Here is a 19,131-nt window from a genome sequence, read left to right on the forward strand (position 1 = left end):
ATGTAGGTGGACTCCTACTGCTTTGCTCTCCTTCATCTGGCTTCCTTCACTCAGTATAATCATCTCAAGATCCTTCCTATGTCTGGAGCACTGGGGGGGGCCTCAGTTGGTTGAGTGTCTGACTCTTGATCTCAGCTCAGGTCTTGATCTCAGGGTCGTGAGTTTAAGTCCCATGTAGGGCTTCACACTGGGGGTGGAGCCTACTTTTAAAAAAGAGGAGGGAGATCCTTCCATGTCATTATATGTATCACTAGTGTATTCCCTCTTACTGATCGGTAGCCTTCCATTGCCCGATGAAACTACAATGTGTTTATCAGTTCACCCACTGAAGACCGTCAGAGTTCTTTCTAGTTGTGGGATATTACAAATAAAGCTGCTCTAAGTGTCTGCATATAGTCTTTGCATGGACACTGATTTCTCTTTCTCTTGGGTAAATAAATACCTAGGAGGGGAAAGTTGGAGGGGTATGCTGATGCTTTCAGAAATTAACAGAGCGGTGACATATTTTACACACCCACCTTGCAGTTCTAGTTCCTCCACAACTCAGTACTCGTTTTATTTTACTCACCACCCCCCTCAACCACTCTGCAGCTAGAGGCCTTGTCTATCCCCAAGACAAATCTAGAAATACCTCAGTAGTTTTTCAGAGGCACCAAGGATGAAGCCCCATGGTTGAGAGGCTCTGAAGGGGTGTTTGGAATTTCCAGGATGGGGATGCAGGGGGTTCCTATCTCATGGGCTTTTAAAACTAGTACCACTCACTCCTCCCATCAAGCATGTGCGTTCAAGTACAGCTGAGCTCAGACATGAAAGGTGGTTTATCCAAGAGTCTCCTCCCAGATTCTTCTTCTTCCCTGCTCCAGCTCAGCCCCATGGCCGCCTAGATTGACACATGGCCCACAAATCCACGGTGCCTCCCCCCTTGGACCCTTTGGACTTGATCTCTGCAGACACACACACACACACGAACACGTATGCACGCACACATGCACACATGCACCCACGCACTTCTCCCCTTCTCTGCCCATCAGATTTTGTTCTTGCTGGAGTCCTAGCTGATCTGTGTCACCCCAAAGACAACCTGTTCTACCTCAGCTACTCTGAACCCCAAGTAGACGCTGGTTCCTTGCCAGTGCCAGCAGGTCCAGCTCTGCTTGCCCAGTGCCCCCCTTGATTCGCCTGGAGAAGAGGGAAGGAAAAGGCAAGTGGAAAGGAATTGGAAGCCCATCCCCATCCAGCTCTGAGATGGGCCCAGGAAAAGTCACTTTGGGCTAGAGAGAATCCCATCTGCTCCCACCCTGCCCATTGGCTCTGTGGGGCCTGAAGACTCTGAGAATCTCCAGATCTCACCAAGACCATCCCATCCAAGGTTTTTCAGGTTCTCGTTTAGCAGTGGGGCCTATTTTTTTCCAAGTGAAATCTTACCCACAACACACAAAACAGTTCATTATGGGGCTACACCAAGTGAGCCCAGAGCCCAGTCTACTCAACCTTACCTCCCCTCCCAACCTTGGGTACACTAACTCATTCCTTGGAGGAGCCCAGTTTGACAGCACCAAACCAATGCCACCTTCTGAAGTCAGCATAATTCTGAGATGAACCCTGCTATGGGTTGAATTGTGTCCCCCCAAAACATATGTTGAAGTCCCAACTGCCAGTAGCTATGGATGTTACCTTATTTGGATATTAGGTCTTTGTAGATGTAATTAAGACAGGGTTAGGGTGGGCTCTAAATCTTACCTGACTGGTGTCCTCAGAGGAAGAGAAGGGATGCACATACAGTAGAACCCAGGTGACAACAGAAGCAGAGATTGGAACCATGTGTTGACAAGCCAAGGAAAACTAAGGATTGCCAACAACATCAGAAGCTAGAGAGAGGCAAAGGAGTCTTCCTTAGAGCTTTCAGGGACAACGTGGTCCTGCTGGCACCTGGATTTGAACTTCTAGCTATCAGAACTGTGAGAAAATATATTTCTGTTGTTTAAAGCTACCAAGACCATGATAACTTGTTAGAGCAGTCTTAGAAAATGAACACAGTCTCCAAGATACACCAGCCCATGGTGTATGAGCTGTATAATCCCATCTCCCTGACTATCCCAAGGCAATAGTCACCTCGTGATGTTAATGGCTTGGTTGACCTTAAGAGAAAAAAATTCTGGACAGCCCAGGTAACTCAGTGGTTTAGCGCTGCCTTCAGCCAAGGGTGTGATCCTGGAGACCTGGGATCAAGTCCCATGTCAGGCTCCCTGCATGGAGCCTGCTTCTCCCTCTGCCTGTGTCTCTGCCTCTCTCTGTCTCTCTCTGTGTCTCTCATGAATAAATAAATAAAATATTTTTAAAAAAAGAAAAAGAGATTCTCCTTGGTGGGCCTGACCTAATCAGGTGTGGTCATTAATTAGACATCTAGCCAACTTGACTGGATCATGGGATGCCCAGATATCTGGCCACACACTATTTCTGGGTGTGTCTGTGAGGAAGTTTCTGGAAGAGATCAGCATTTGAATTGATAGACTGAGTAAAGCCGATGACCCTCTTCCATGTGGATGGAGACCATCTAGCACATTGAAGGCCCTAAGAGAACAAAAAGGCAGAGGATAGAACAATTCTATTTCTCTCTGCCTGACCACTCAACCTGGGACACTGGCCTTCTCCTGTCCTTGGATGGGGCTTATATCCTCAAGGCTTCTGGTTCTCAGGCCTTTGGACTCAGGCTGGAATTTACACCACTGGCTTTCCTGAGTTTCCAGCTTGTGGATGGCAGATCAGGGCACTTCTCAGCTCCATGATGCAATTAGACAATCCTTATAATAAATCTCTCTCTCTCTCTCGATATATATATAAAATATATATATATATTATACTTTTCTATTCCTCTGGAGAACCCTAAATACTATGTCAGGTAATCCCTTTAAAGGGACAAGACTCTCTTCCTGGCAAGGACCTAAGAGCCACCTCTAAGAACTGACAGCAGTCCCCAGTGGACAGCCAGCAAGACAGCTGGACCCAGTCTTACAACTACAAGGAAGCAAATTCAGCCAACAAACTCAAGGAGCCAGAAGTAGATCTCTCCCCAGTCAAGCCTCCAAATGAAAATGCAGCCCCATTGACAGCCTTGAGCAGAGAACCTAGGTGAACCCTGCTGACTTCTTACCTGCAGAACTATGAGATAGTAGATGAGTGTTGTTTTAAATGCAGCAGGTATGTAGTAATGTATTAAGCATAGTAGAAAACTAATGCACTCCTCACCATCTGGATGGGACAGCCATACACTGGCCACTGTCTTTGCACTATGCCTCCGAATGAAGTTGTTCCAACTCTGTCCAACCTTTGGCAAGTCTCTCCCCTCCTACCCGAGGTCACACAGTTTTAAGGGGGAAGACCAGGATCTGAATCCAGGAAATCTAATATCAATGCCCACATATCTCACACATCCACACCTCACAGTGCTCTCCCAAATGCCTTTTCTCTGCCCCCCTCAGGGAGCACACGATCCCTGTGTCACAAAACTCCCTGTCCCACCCCTTCCACATCCCTTCACTTATTCCGGAAGATATGCCCAGGCCAGGGTTTAGACTTGGCCTCTGAGCTCAAATCAGGACGCTCACTTCACCTGCCTGGAAGTGCAACACTGTCCCTGGATATCAAGGATGAGCAGAAGTTGCTCTGGCACCTTGCCGCTATAAGCCCAAGAACCACAACTTCAGAACATATCAGCATGCTGGTTCTGTATCTGTTTTCAGATTAAGCAAATATCAATTAACTTGAATGCATTTCTGCTTCCCATTTTGTCACGGCTGTCACCAATCCTGTGACTCCTGTGACCTCTCACAGCACAGGACCTTCAGGCAGTGAGATTGATGAGGGGCCTTCAGGGAGAAACAGAAAGCAAACACTGTTTCCTTCTGGAAGTTTCAGCCTGTGACTCACACATGCCCTGTGGTGGCTGCACTCAGGCATTAGAAGAAGAAATGACAGCGGGATCCGAGGTGACAGAGTGGCAGGAAGGTTAAAAGAACAGCTTCTCCTGCAAATCCATGCAGAATCCTGCAAGGAAGGGTGAAAGAGGGGAGGGTGGCTCCAGCTTCATGCACCAAGCAGGGTGAAAGCCTCATCTTCAGAGTTAATGAGTTCAGCCCATGGAGCACCTGGGTGTCTCAGTCAGGTAAGCATCAATTCTTGATTTCAGCTCAGGTCATTATCTCAAGGTCGTGAGATCGAGCCCCATGGCAGGCTCCACGCTTAGTGGGGAATCTGCTTGAGATTTTATTTCCCTCTCCCTTTACCCCTCCCCCTGCTCACATTCTCTTCTCTAAACTAAATAAATTAATTTTAAAAAAAAGTTCTGCCCAAGGCTAGATGCAAAGAAAATCCTTCATTATGAAAACCAAGGACCGGAGCACCTGGGTGGCTCAGTTAGTTAAGCGTCTGACTTCAGCTCAGATCATGATCTCAGGGTCCTGGGATCAAGCCCGGCATCAAGCTCCTGCTTCTCCTGGAGCACCTGCTTCTCCTTCTGCCCCTCTCCCTGCTCATGCTCATGTGCGCGCTCTCTCTCTCTCTCTCTTTCTCTGTTGCTGTGCTCTATCTCAAATAAATAAAATCTTTAAAATATTTATATTAAAAAATAAAAACCAAGGATCCTCTGCTACAAGTGTCCCAAACATTTATTTATATTTATAGAATACATATGCATATATGTATGAATCATGTGTATGTATATATAATATATATGTTGTACGTATATTGTATCCCTATATATATGGATACATACATATATACATATATAGTTTGTATATATAAAATGTATCATATAATGTATGCATAATATATATTACATGTCATATATATAATTGAGATTTTTTTTAGAAGTTGAATTCTTTTTTTTTTAGATTATTTATTTATTTATTTATTTATTCATGAGAGAGAGAGAGGCAGAGACACAGGCAGAGGGAGAAGCAGGCTCCATGCAGGGAGCCCGATGTGGGACTCAATCCCGGGACCCCAGGATCACGCCCCAGGCCAAAAGCAGGCTCTGAACCGCTGAGCCACCCAGGGATCCCAATAAATGAGATTTATTATAAGGAATTGGCTCATGTAATTATGGAGACTGGAAAGTCTGAGGATCTGCCGTCCACAACTTGGAGACCCAGGAAAACCAGTGGTATAAATTCCAGTCCAAGTTGAAAGGCCTGAGAACCAGGAGCCCGGATGGTATAAGTTCCAGTCCAAAGGCAGAAGACCAGGGCCCCGGCTCTACTCAGGTAGAGAACCAATCTTTCCCTCCTCCACCTTTCTATTCTCTTCAGGCCCTCAACAAGCTGGTGGATGCCCATCCACATTGATAAGGACCATCCATCTGCTTTACAGTGTCCACAAATCCAAGTGCTAATCCCATCCAAGAAACACCCACACCACACACACACACAGAAATCATGTTTAATCAGGCATCTGGATGTGCTGTGGCCCAGTAAAACTGACACACAGAATTAACCATCAGAGCTTCCAAACATGGTTGCAAAACAACCTCAAGACAGAGCCCCTCCCTCTTCAGGGTCCCCAGCTCTGCTCTGGCAAGCTGACTCTGCCAGCAGTATGCATGCTTCCCTCTGGCTTCCGTCAGGCTGTCCCATCCACACGCCTGTAGGGGCTTGCATAGGCTGAAGACAACAAGCCAGCAGCAGTGAATGCCCACAGGTGCCCAGCCCACACGGCCCTGCCACTGCAGACAATGGCCTGGAAGTGACCACCTCTGCCCGTGACAATGAGCCATCTGAATGAAACCTGTCACCAGCTGGGTCTGGGACTGGTTGTGGGGAAAGGATAGGAAGAGAAAGCAAACAGCTCGTGAGTGGTTGACAACACAGGGACCTTGTCCAGGAGTAGAAAGCAGACACTGGATGTAGTTCAAATCACAGACCCAGAGCAAATCTGGAAGTCGGGGGACATAGCAAAGATACCAACCAAGAACAGCCAGGTTGTTTTCCAGCCACGAAGGAAAACATCCTCCCCAGTACAGCGGTCTGCGCAGCCAGACTCGGGGATGTCCTGATGGCCGTGCTGTGCCATGACCCTCCCTGTTTTACCTCTGTGACCTCTTCAGGGGCCAGGAATGGCTCTGACCAGTGAGGCCACATGTGTAGACATTGCACCCACGAAAGGAGTGGCTTCCCCAACATGAGGGGAGAGTTCACCAGCGGTCAGCAGAAAATGATGCCCACCAGACCCAGCCCCTCCTCAGGTTCCCAGAGGCTGGTGACCTCAGTGTCTCCCTTGCACATTTCAATCCCAGATTCTGTAAAAGCAACAAAGGCAACCCTGGGAGGGCAGGCAGCTTAAAATCCAAGTGGGTCAAGTCCAGGAACTGTCCCCACAGCTCACCTCATCTGCTGCAGGTGAGCCCGAGTGCCCACCTCTCAGTGCAAGACACAGACTCACAGGTCTCAGAAAAGGTGTCTCCAAATTTCACAACACCAACAAGACACCTGCATCATGCTCCTCTTTACCCTGAGAGCAACTCTGGAAATAATGTAAAATTATGTGTAGATGAGTATAAGTCAAACACCTCCCAATGGCTTTTTTTTCCCCCCTAAGAGTCTTTGGCCAAATTTATTTCAATCTGGACTCAGAATAAAAAGTCCAAAATAGGAAGACCCCTTGGAGATCTTCTCATCCCTGCCCTTCTCATAGAAGAGAAAACTGAGGCCTACAGAGTCCAGGAAATTTGCTGGGGGTTCATCCAATTTAGGTGATAGGCTGATAAACATGTAAAATCATGTGTTCTTGATTGCTAGGCAATGTGTATAAGACACCTCTCCTTTTCCATCCACAGCCCTGCCACTCTGTTTATTCCCAAATCTTACCACATTCTGCACCCAGCTCTTGAATTTCACTCCATTCCTAGCCCTCTTCTTCCCTAGCCTGAAGAGCTGGGTTGACCATAGAGTACGACTCAGAGATAGAGTGAGATGCTTGATGGGAACATGTCTTTATTGATGACTTCTCAAGACATAAACATCCATGGGTACAAATGAAACTCCCCTTAGGGCCAAGTACATCAACCTTTCTACCACCAACAGAAGGTACCAGTGGTCATTCTGGGCTTGTGCCTGGATGGATAGGGTCCATCTACCAGAAAGTGCTTCCACATTCAGAAATTTAGAGTTGAATGTTTAAATTCTTAAAATTAAAATAATGCATGCAAAGGAATATATATGTTGTCCGTTTTCTAGGCCACATCAACATGGCTGTATCAAAACCTTCATTAAGACATGACAACTAGGGGCACCTGGGTGGCCCCGTCAGTCAAGCATCTGACCTCTTGATTTCAGCTCAGGTCATAATCTCAGGATTGTGAGATCAAGCCCTGTGTCAGAGTCCACACTGAGTGTGGAAACTACTTAAGATTCTCTCTCTCCCTCTCCCCATACCCCTTCCCCACCCTCTTCCTCTCTGAAGGAAAAAAAAAGACCTGACAACTAAATGCATGTGGGATCTTGGACCAGATAAAAGACATGAGTGGGAACACTGGTAAAATTTGAATGAGATCTATACCCTAGTTCACTGGATCATACCAATGTTAATGCTCTGGTTTTGATCATTAAACCTTGGTTATATAGGATGTTAACATAACCCTAGAGAGGCTAGGTGAGAGGTCTACAGAATCTCTCTGTACTACTTTTGCAACTTTCATATAAGTTGAGAACTATTTTTAAATAAAGGGTTTTTTACACATGAAAAGATGCTCATCATCACTCATCATCAGGGAAATACGAATCAAAACCACAATGAGTGGTTCACACCTGTCAGAGTGGCTGAAATCAAAATCACATAAAACAACAAGTGTTGGGGAGGATGTAGAGAAAAAGGAACCCCCCCCCCATGAATTATTAGTGGGGATGCAAACTGGTGCTGCCCCTGTAGAAGACAGGATGGAGGTTCCTCAAAAGTTAAATATAGAACTACCGTACAACCTAGAATTGTACTGCAATCTAGTAATCACAAAAACACTAAAACCAAGGGGACACGTGCACCCCAATTTTACTGTGGCATTATTAGCAATAGCCAAACTATGGTAGCAGCCCAAGTGTCCATCGACAGATGATTGGATAAAGAAGATGTGGTATAAACAAACAGAAAGATAGATGATGATAGATAGATAGATAGAATATCATTAAGCTGTAAAATAGAATGAGATCTTGCCACCTGCAACAACATGGATAGATCTAGAGAGTATCATGCTGAGCGAAATAAGTCAGAGAAAAACAAATGCCCTACACTTTCTCTCATATGTGGAATTTAAGAAACAAATGAGCAAAGGGAAAAAAGAGAGAGAAAGACAAGCCAAGAAACAGACTCTTAACGATAGAGAACACATGGGTGGTTATCAAGGGGAGAAGGGGAAGGATGGGTGAAATAAGTGATGGAGGTTAAGGAGCACACTTGTCATGACGAGCACCAGGTGATGTATGTTAAATCCATTGCACATCCAAATTAACATAACACTATGTCAACTGTACTGGAATTAAAATTTTTTAAAAAATGAATTTCTTTAAGGTTTTTTTTAAGATTTTTTTTTAAGCGCTCTCCAACAGAGGCACCTTGGTGGCTCAGTCAGTTGAGCGCCTGCCTTTGGCTCAGGTCGTGGTCCCAGGATCGAGCCCTCCATCAGGGGTCCCTGCTCAGTGGAGAATCTGTCTGTTCCTCTCCCTCTGCCCCTCCTCTCACCCCCACTTGTGCTCACTCTCTCTTCCTCTCTCAAATAAATAAATAAAATCTTAAAAAAAAAAAAAAGGCACTCACAGCATGAGAACTGTATTACCACCCTCATCACCACCCTCATCATCACCACCTGGGAGAGAACTTGTGCGAGAAGCCTTCTATGGAGCTTGGGGTTCACGGGGTTCTGGCCACCTGCTACTGGGAGGGCCTGGAGGGAGCTTTGCTCCAAAGGGCAAATCATTAGCCAAGGCTTCTGAAAATCACAGCTGAAGGTAATCTTGCCAAGAACAAGCCCAAACTTCTGGCCTCAGGGTCAAGGTGGTCAGAACCTTTGACCACAAGCTTTCAGTTAGTCCACAGAGAGTGAGTTCTCCTGAGTCCACAGCACACGATGGGGTGAATGCTGTCCTTGCCTCGGGCACAACCTTTGCAGGGTTGCCAAAACATCCAGGGTGCTGGACTGAATTATGCCCCTGAAGACACCCAAGTTCTAATCTCTGGACCTGTGAATGTTGCCTTAGGTGGTAATATGGATTTTGCAAGTGTGAGTTAAGGATCTGGAAATGGAGAAATTATCCTGCGGCCCTGAATTTAATGGCCAGGGTCCTCATAGAGGAGGTAGGGGGGTGTGGGCTACAGACAGAAGAGAAGTGGCATGAACAGGCATTGGAATGATGAGCCTTGAAGGTGGAGGGAGGGGTCGCAAGCCAAGGGAAACAGGGGACCCCTAGAGGCTGAAACAGACAGGCTCCAACTCTGCCCTAGAGGGGCTGTGGTCCTGCCAACACCTTGATTTCAGTTCAGAGAAACTGAGTGCCAGCTTCTGGCCTCCAGAGCCAGAAGACCATGAAGTCATGTTGCTTTAAGAAACCAAGTTTGCAGGGATCCCTGGGTGGCGCAGCGGTTTGGCGCCTGCCTTTGGCCCAGGGCGCGATCCTGGAGACCCGGGATCGAGTCCCACATCGGGCTCCTGGTGCATGGAGCCTGCTTATGTCTCTGCCTCTCTCTCTCTCTCTCTCTCTGCGACTATCATAAAAAAAAAAAAAAAGAAGAAACCAAGCTTGTGACATTTTGTTAGAGCAGCCGAAAGAAGTTCACATGCTGAGTAATCAAGAGAAGTCATATTTAGGGGCACCCAGGTGGCTCAGTGGTTGAGTATCTGCCTTTGGCTCAGGGCGTGATCCCAGGGTCCTGTGGTCGAGTCCTGCATTGGGCTCCCTGCAGGGAGCCTGCTTCTCCCTCTGCCTGTGTCTCTGTCTCTCTCTGTGTGTCTCTCATGAATAAATAGATAAAATCTTTAAAAGAGAGAGATAAGTCATATTTAGTGTTGTATTCTCAAAAATCCAAATTAATGCAAAAAAATCCATAATGGACAAAATATAATTTTAAACAAAGACAGACTCAGTATTACTGACTCTTCCTTTGGCCTCAGGCACAGGACTGTGACTGATGCTGTTAAACCTTCTTGACTGTGGTCCCCAGTCCAGCGCCCAATATCACCAGCAAGGCTCCTGTCACTCTTCCCCTTGGCACCCCCTACCTGGAGCTGCCCAGCCCTGGCTGAGAAAACTGCATGGTGGTTGGTGGCGTCTGTGTGGCATGCCCAGGGCAGCACTGAAATCACCACCCCTAGCAAAGTCTGAAGTGGTCCACACATAGGAATGGGGTTCAGGGGACATCCTGAAATCTAGAGCAGGAACAACCAGCCCAGTGCCTGGTGATGCCAGTAACCCAGACCTCCCTTAAGTCACAGCCCATCCCCACCCACCACATCCCCTTCCCTTGCCTCTGACATAAGACCAAAGAGCCTCAGCCCGTACACCCCCTCCCTGGGGATCATAGCATTGCCACAGGGTCAGCAGATGTTCGCAACTGTGAGCCCTGCGGCTTCCAGGACTTTTGTCCTGCTTTGAGTCCTATCTGGCTGTTTTTGTCTTCATTCCTTTTTTAAAAATAGCTTGACAGGGGGGCACCTGGATGGCTCAGTCGGTTGAGCATCCAATTCTCAGTTTCAGCTCTGGTCATGATCTCAGGGCCGTGAGATCAAGCCCCAAGCGGAGTCCAAGCTGAGCAGGGGGGTCTGCTCAAAGGTTTTCTCCCTCTGGCCCTCCCCCAGCTCTCTAAAATAAATAAATCTTTAAAAATGATAATAAAATGGAGGTTGGGGAGCACCTGGCTGGCTCCATCAGTAGAGTGCTCAACTCTTGATCTCAGGGTTGTGAGTTTAGCTCCACGTTGGCTCAGAGATTACTTTAAAAAATAAATAAATAAAATGAAATCTTTTAAAAAGAGAGCTTGGAATAGCTCTTCTGATACTGTCTGGAAAATGCCAAATCTTCAGTAGCTACAGAGAGATACTTGAGGGCTCAGGAAGCAGACCTCTCCTGAACAAAGTTCCTGGAAGACCTACCATGGCCATAGAAAGCAGAAAATAAAATAAAGAGCTCGAGCATGAGCAGTAAAAAGGAAAAGAAACCAATGGAAACCCTGACCCCGGTAGAACTTGGAGGTAAGTCTAGATGACCTTGTTGATATGGTACTAAGACAATACAAATCTCCAAATCCTTTAATAAAAATTTATACAATGTGAATAATTTAATGGCAATCTTTAAAGCCCTTTATAGATCAACAATAGCTCAGCAATAAGGAGGAGAAAGGAAAGGAAAATCTATTATAAGGGTGCTTCAGTGGCTTAGTTGGTTAAGCATCAGACTCTTGATCTCAGATCAGGTCATGACCTCACAGTCGTGAGTTCAAGCCCCATATGTAGCATGGAGCTTACTTAAAAAATATTTTTTAAAAGCTTAGTATAAATAAAATCTTAAAAAAATAAAAAACAATAAGCTTTAGGGACGCCTGAACAGCTCAGCAGTTAAGTGTCTGCCTTCAACTCAGGTCGTGATCCTGGAGACCCGGAATCAAGTCCCACATCAGGCTCCCTGCAAGGAGCCTGCTTCTCCCTTTGCCTGTGTCCCTGCCTCTCTCTGTGTGTCTCTCATGAATAAATAAATAAAATCTTTAAAAAAAAAAAAAGCTTAGTAAAGTTTTGTTTATACTGAGAAGAATCAACAGATACTGTTTCCTTTATAACTTTGAAGCATAAATAAACAGGGCAATCACTGGTAGAATTCTTGCAGGAAATATGTCTTAGGATGAAAATATAAAAACAAGGAAAGCATAGATTCTATGGAAAGAAAGTAAAGCAAAGAAAATCATGAGAAAGCGTCAACTTCAGGAGCTGATAAAATAAGAAGGGTATAAAAATCTACTCTTCACACATGGCTGAGAAAACAGGCTACAGGACAAAGTTTACAGAGCATTTCGTTAATATTTAAGAGGGATTGTAGTGGGAGAGAAAAACCCAAAAGTATACACCTTAAAACATGAATGTAAACAGTGAGATCTCAGGGCATGTGGTGGCATTACAGGTCACTTTTATCTTCTCATGCATATTTTTTTTCTGCTTTGCTACAAGGCCTGGAAATGAACATGAGAATTCTCTGATGAAGGGATGCTGTGGATGGAACGTGTGTGTCCCCCTCTGCCCCCCAAAATTCATATGTTGAAGCCCTAACCCCTAATATAAAGGTATTTAGAGGTGGGACCACTGGGGAGTTAGTAGGGTTAACTGTGGTGGTGAAGTGAGTCTGCGTGGTAGGATCAGTGTCCTTAGAAGAAAAGGCACCAGAGAGCTTGCTTCTCCCTCTGCTCTCTCTCTCCCTCTACAAGCAGAGGGCTACAGGCTGCAGACCAGGAAGCCAGCTCTTATCAGCAACTGAGTCAGCAGGCATGTTGATCTTGGAATTCCAGCCTCCAGAACTGCAAGAAATAAACACCTCTTGCTCCAGTCGCTGGTCTACAGTATTTGTTATAACCACCCAAATGACCAAAGACAAGGAAAAAGCATGGTTTTAAAGATCAATATATACTACTTGGGGAGGGGGGGGGAAGCTGTCAAAACCGCAATCATATGCAAGGACAGACAAGATGAGGTCCTATCCACAAACATCTGCTGTGTGTGCCAGGCTTTCTGCTGGGGTGGCTTTGGGATGGAGGAGACAGAGTCCCCATCAGGTGGCCCTGGTGCTAAAGAGATAGCTATTTGAGAAAGGACAGCACAGCGTGTCGTGTAGAGAACAGGCGAGCATTGCAGGCCCAAGGGAGGGCATGGAGGGCTTCATGGAAGAGGGGACATGTGAGCAGCACCCTGAGATCCCCTCCAAGGGGGACACCCAGGTGGCTCAGTGGTGGAGCGCCTGCCTTCAGCTCAGGGCGTTATCCCGGGGTCCTGGGATCAAATCCCACATCGGGCTCCCTGCATGGAGCCTGCTTCTCCTTCTGCCTGTATGTCTGCCTCTCTCTCTGTGTCTCTCATGAATAAGTAAGTAAAATCTTAAAAAAAAAAAAAAAAAAAGATTCCCTTCAAGGCCAAGGAGGAGGCCCAGAAATAAGTGTGTGCAGAGGTGTCCGGGCATCACCAGGAGCCCAGGATGGGACAGAGTCCCTCACATCTGACCTGGGAAACAAGCAGCAGTGACTCTTGCCTCTTGAGTAATGAAATAATTCCGGAAGCACAGGCACCCCAGAGGGTATCAGCAGATCTGATCAGCCCTCCCAGTAGCGTGGAGATGAGGCCACGTGCATCAGCGGCCCTCTAGCACCCACAGTCCCGGTTCAAATCCAGACTCACCTCTTTAGGACGGAGTGAAGCCACTTAACTTCTACATGCCTTAGTTTTCCTGTCTGTAAAATGGGGATAATAATAAGATGTATCTCCCAAGCTTGCTTCAGTGATTAAATAAGACATATCTATAATATCTACTACTTCAAATAAGTGAGATCCAATTAAACTCAATTATATGATTATATATTTGAGTAACAATGCCAATGACCTAGTAAACAAGAGCTCAGTAGAAATGAGCCATCTTTATGGAGCTGGGGACTGTGACGAGCATGGACATGTTTCACCATTATTATTATCCGCACTTCACAGAGGAAACTGAGGCACAGAGAGGTTAAGTGCTCTGCCAACGTCACACAGCTAGCAGGTGGAGGGGAAGGTGTACCTGACTTCCAACCCCACCACTACCCCCTTTATCATGCCACCTGTCACCGAGCACCAGTCAAGATAAGAGAGCCCTGAGTTTGTCCCCCACGACACATGCAGGAGGCCAATACCTCTCCTCCAGGAACCATGATCACTGGACAGACCCAGCTCATAAATTCACCAAGCATCGGAGCCAAGAGGACCTCAGAGAGTATCTACTCTTAAAGCTTTGAGGAGGGGATACCTGGGTGGCTCAGTGTTTGAGCGTCTGCCGTGGGCTCAGGTCGTGATCCCAGGGTCCTGGAATCGAGTTCCGCATCGGGTTCCCCATAGGGAGTCTGCTTGTCCCTCTGCCTGTGTCTCTGCCTCTCTCTATGCCTCTCATGAATAAATATATAAAATATTTTTTGAATTTTTTTAAATAAAAAATAAAAGCTTTGAGGAGGAGGGTTGGTGACACTTCTGTTGGGTCTAGATGGATCAGTCAGCATTTCCTGGTCAGACAAGGTGAAGCAACAGTCCAGACAGAGTGAATCCCATGTGCAAAAGTTCAGACATATTGAATCCATCAGGAAGTTGGCTGTGAAGTGCAGAACTCCTGGCGTAAGTGTAAGCACAGGGACAGGATTTAAGACAGCCAGAGGTAGGTGATCAGACAAGAATGAGCTTGATGGCATCAGTGCCCCAGGATCTTTATGTCTGCCCTTCAGTTTGGGGCATTTCATATTTCCCCTCTTGTCCTCATTGTTCCAACGTGGCTGCCACAGCTCCAAACATCATGTTCTCACACAACCCTGTTAGAAGTAGGAGGCAGGTGGCAGTCAGAGCCCAATCGAGCTCTCCTCAAACAGCTTTCTCCTTTATTGGGAAAGAAAATCCTTTTCCAGAAGCCCCAGCAGACTTTCTCTAACATTGGCCAATCCCATATCAAAAGCCCAATCTTGGACAAATCACTGGCAAAGAAGAAGAATGGGATTGCCGTGGCTGATTCAGGTCAACCAAGAATAACTCTTAGAGCTAGTGGAGGGTTCCAAGCTCCCCGAGGACCTGGGGCCCACCCCATATGGGAAGAAGGGATGGCCCAGCCCTCCGGGGAACTACGTGGCTACTGTGTGAACATGAAGCTGGAGGAAGAGCCAGGGCTGGGCGAGCATGATGTGAAGGCCCCCGGGGCCTCCAGACTGGGGGAGTCCTGCACCAGGAGTCTGGGCGGAGTAGGAAAACCTGCCATATTGGAACCTGACCACTCCCCGCCCCCACCGTGGGCCCTTGCAGCTAGACAAAGTAGTTCACCCTGTGTCCTCTGTACACAGGATGATGGGGTCATCCTCGCTCCTTTGCTCACCTCACCCTCTCCCCCAGCCCAAGCCACCTCTCCCCAGTAAGGTCACAACCCCCAGCAACCTCCCCAGATCACCCAATGCCCTCTCATGTGCCTCATCTTGTCTTCCCGACTCTACCCCCTTGAAGGGGAGTCCACATCTGTCACCCATCCTGATGCACAGCTGCCATGCTGGGCCAAGCCTGGTGCTGCCGCTGAGAAAGGGTAGACATGGGTCCTGCCGCTGTGGACCCCAAAGCCTGATGGGAGGGCAACAGGGGCATGAATAACCACAGTGTGAACAGGAAACCGAGAGCATGGAAATATGTGCACAGCACAGAACCCTCTAGCAGCTCAGGATAGGCTTCAGAGAAGAAGGTTTTGCAGTGTTTATAGGAGTTCACCTCAGGGCATCCTGGCTGACCAGAAACTCCTATTTCGTTGTTCAGCAGCCAGTGGTTCCAGGCGCTCCCTGGCCTGTGGCAGCATCTCTCCACTCTCGGTGTCTGTGTGCGCATGGCCTTCTGTTCTCCCCATGACTCTCTCCTCTGGGTGTCCTTCTGTATGCGTCTGGGGACACTTGCCATTGGACTTAAGTCCCACCCAGTTCGTCCAGGATGGCTTCATCTCAAGATCCCTGACTTAATTACATCTGTTTCCAAATAAGATCACATTTACAGGTTCTAGGGGTTAGGATGTGGACAAGCATTTTGGGAACCATCGGGAAAGTCATCACTGTGCCAGTGAGGGAAAATAAAACATGATAAAGAAGGGATCAAGGGTTTTGGGGAGGGACTGGGATTTTAAATGAGCGGTCAAGGTGGACTTCATTGATCAAACTGACAATTGAGCACAGAGTTGATGAGAGAAGAGAGTAAACCGGGCCAATATCTGGGAGGAAAGCATTCAGAGATGCAGGCCAGTGCAAAGGCCCTGAGGCAGAGAGTACCAAGGAACTTTCAGGAACAGAGAAAAAGTCCATAAGACAAGAACAAAGTCAGCGTGGGGCAGAGAAGTAAAGTCAAAGAATGGTGGCCAGGTTGGAGAGAGCTTTGCTTTTAGTCAGAGAAATGGGGAGCCACCAAAGGATCATACCTGACTTCTTCCTCAACCCTCCAAGGTGGGTGACAAGCTACCCGTCTTCCCAACCTGAGTTGCTCACGTGCCTATCACAGGATGCCACCACTTGGAACTCCTAGGACATTCCCTAGGGAGGTTCTACCAATTGAGTCCAGGAAGGCACAATCTTTTAACCCAGTGCATGAATGCCTGCCTCACATTTTGGGCCAGGATGAGCCCATCAGAGCCCTGGAGGCAACTACCAATCCGCCCACCCCGCACTCAGCCCCACGTGTGGGTGAAGGCCTGCTAGGTCCCAGACATTTTCATACACACTATTTAATTCAACCCTGACAACAACTCTTTGGTGAGGTATGATTAGCCCCATTTCATGGACATAGAAACTGAGGCCCAGAGACAGGAAATGACCTTCTTGCCGTGGCTTTAAAACAGGGCCGCAAATGCCCTTGAGTCTGGGGCAATCTTAGTAATAAGACCGGTGCGTGAGTAGGGCAGAAGTGATGCTAGCTCTCTAGAACATTTTCACTGCAGCCCTGAGCTGCCCTGTGAGCAGTCCGACCGCCCTGAGGACACCATACTTTGAGGAAGCCCAAATGCATCCTGTGGATTTGCCCACATGGAGAGACGTCCCGGCCAGCCCCCAAGCTACCCCAGGCCCCTATTCCTGCCCCCTCCCACCCCATCACCCCCACTAGCCCCCAACCTGCCTGAAGCAGCAGGAAAGACCCCCTCACGCCCAGAACCAGCCGGCCAAGCCCTACACTTCCAGAATTCCTGACCCATGGAAATCACAGGCACTAAGTCTGGGGTGACCCAGTTTTCACCACTACATTCTGGGGCTTCTTTGGGGTTTGTAGGAGCAGCAAGAGATCCCAAACACCTGTCAAGGACACACCGTGGCCAAGTTGCAATTTGAAGCTGACTCCACCCTGCCTCCTGGATGCACAAGCAGGGGAGGAGAAATCCCAGTTTAAATCACCAGCAAGAATGTTTAAACCATTGCAGATCACGGGGTCACATGCCCCAGAAAGAGAAAAAGCCCGTGGGGCAAGGAGAGTAGGGAAGTGGCGGGGAGGGAGGGGAGAGTCAGCAGGAGGACACCGAGGCGTGGACGCGGGACGTGCGAGCCCCGGGGGACGAGCTCCTCGGGATGAAACACTACGAACAGCTGCGGGCTGTAGCCTCAAAAGTAGATTAATAAAGCTGATAAATGCGAGGCAGTTCTGAATGCATTGTCCCATGAAGGATGGCGGCTTTAATAGGATAGAGGCTGGGCAGAGGCGGGAGGGAGCCCCGTTGACAGGCCCCGAGCTCTGGGTCAGCGTCAGCCTTTGGAGGGAACCGAGGCAGCGTCGAGGTCTCTGACCCGTGTGTTAATAATCTGTGCCTTCTGTCGGGAGAGGGTCACAGGCTGCCCGGTCAACAGCAGGCGGTGGCAGGCCTAGTGAGGAGGAGCGGGACAGGCCGCGGCCGCAGGCTGGGCCACAACAGAGGGCGCATGGATCACACCGACCACATGGAGAGCCCCATGGGGTTAAAGCCTGCTGATAGCTGAGGAGTTCACAAGATCCCCATTAAGCCAGCCCCATGGAGAGCAAGAGAGGGATGAGGGGGGCCTCATCTCAGCATGCTACAGCCGTCCCCCAGCTCACCCCTGGCCTCGACTTTCTCTTTTTCTTTGGGTCCCAGGCTCAGCCTTCCTGGTGGAGCCTGGGGGCTGCCCAGCTGGAAAGCTGGAATGATGTTCTCTGCGTGCCGAGCCAGCGAAGGCAGCTGCAAATAAGCAAGTACCCATGGAGTCCAGCCCCCCACTTGAGTCTTGGGTTCCCTGCTGGAAAGCTCTCTCTAAGCCCGCTTTAGTGTCTGCAGTAGCTTTTTATTGTTGCTGTAACAAATTACCACAAACCTGGCGACCTATAACAACAGATATTATCACTGAAGACAGATAAATAAATGCTTGATCCCAAACGTTCACTGCAGCACTATTCGCAATAGCCAAAAAGTGGAAACACCCCACGTGGCCAGCAACTGATGAATAGGTCAACAAAATATGGTACATCCGTACAACAGAAATATTATTCAGCCATTAAAAGGAACAAAATATGGTTGACCCTGGATCATACAGGGGTTGGGGGCACTGACCCCCTCACACACACACACCACACACACACACACACACACACACACAGACAATCCACATATAACTTTTGACTCCCCAAAAACTTAACTGCTAATAGCCCTTAATAGGAAACCTTCTCCATAAAAGAAACAATTGACACATATTTTGTATGTTATATGTATTAAAGGCTATATTCTTCCAATAAAGGAATCTAGAGAAAAGAAAATGCTATTTTTTAAAGAATTTATTTATTTATTCATGAGAGACAGAGAGAGAGAGAGAGGCAGAGACATGGACAGAGGGAGAAGTAGGCTCCCTGCGGGGAACTCGATGTGGGACTTGATCTCAGGACCCTGGGATCATGCCCTGAGCCAAAGGCAGATGCTCAACCACTGAGTCACCTGGGCGTCCCATAAAAAAAAAATGCTATTAAGAAAGTCATAAGGTGAGACGCCTGGGTGGCTCAGTCAGTTAAACATCTGCCTTCAGCTCAGGTCATGATCTCAGGGTCCTGGGATCGAGCCCAACGTCTGGCTCCCTGCTCTGCAGAGAACCTACTCCTCCCTCTCCCTCTGCCCTCTGCCTTCTTGTGCTCTCTCTCTATCTCTCAAATAAATAAATAAAATCTTTGGGAGATCCCTGGGTGGCTCAGTGGTTTAGCTCCTGCCTTCACCCCAGGATGTGATCCTGGAGTCCTGGGATCAAGTCCTACATCGGGGCTCTCTGCATGGAGCCTGCTTCTCCCTCCTCCTATGTCTCTGCCTCTTTCTCTCTCTATCATAAATAAATAAATCTTTTTAAAAAAAAAAAGGAAAGAAAATACATTTATAATACCATGCTATAGTT

This window comes from Canis lupus, chromosome 6 (genome assembly GCF_003254725.2).
Source record: "Canis lupus dingo isolate Sandy chromosome 6, ASM325472v2, whole genome shotgun sequence".
Lineage (NCBI taxonomy): Eukaryota > Metazoa > Chordata > Mammalia > Carnivora > Canidae > Canis > Canis lupus.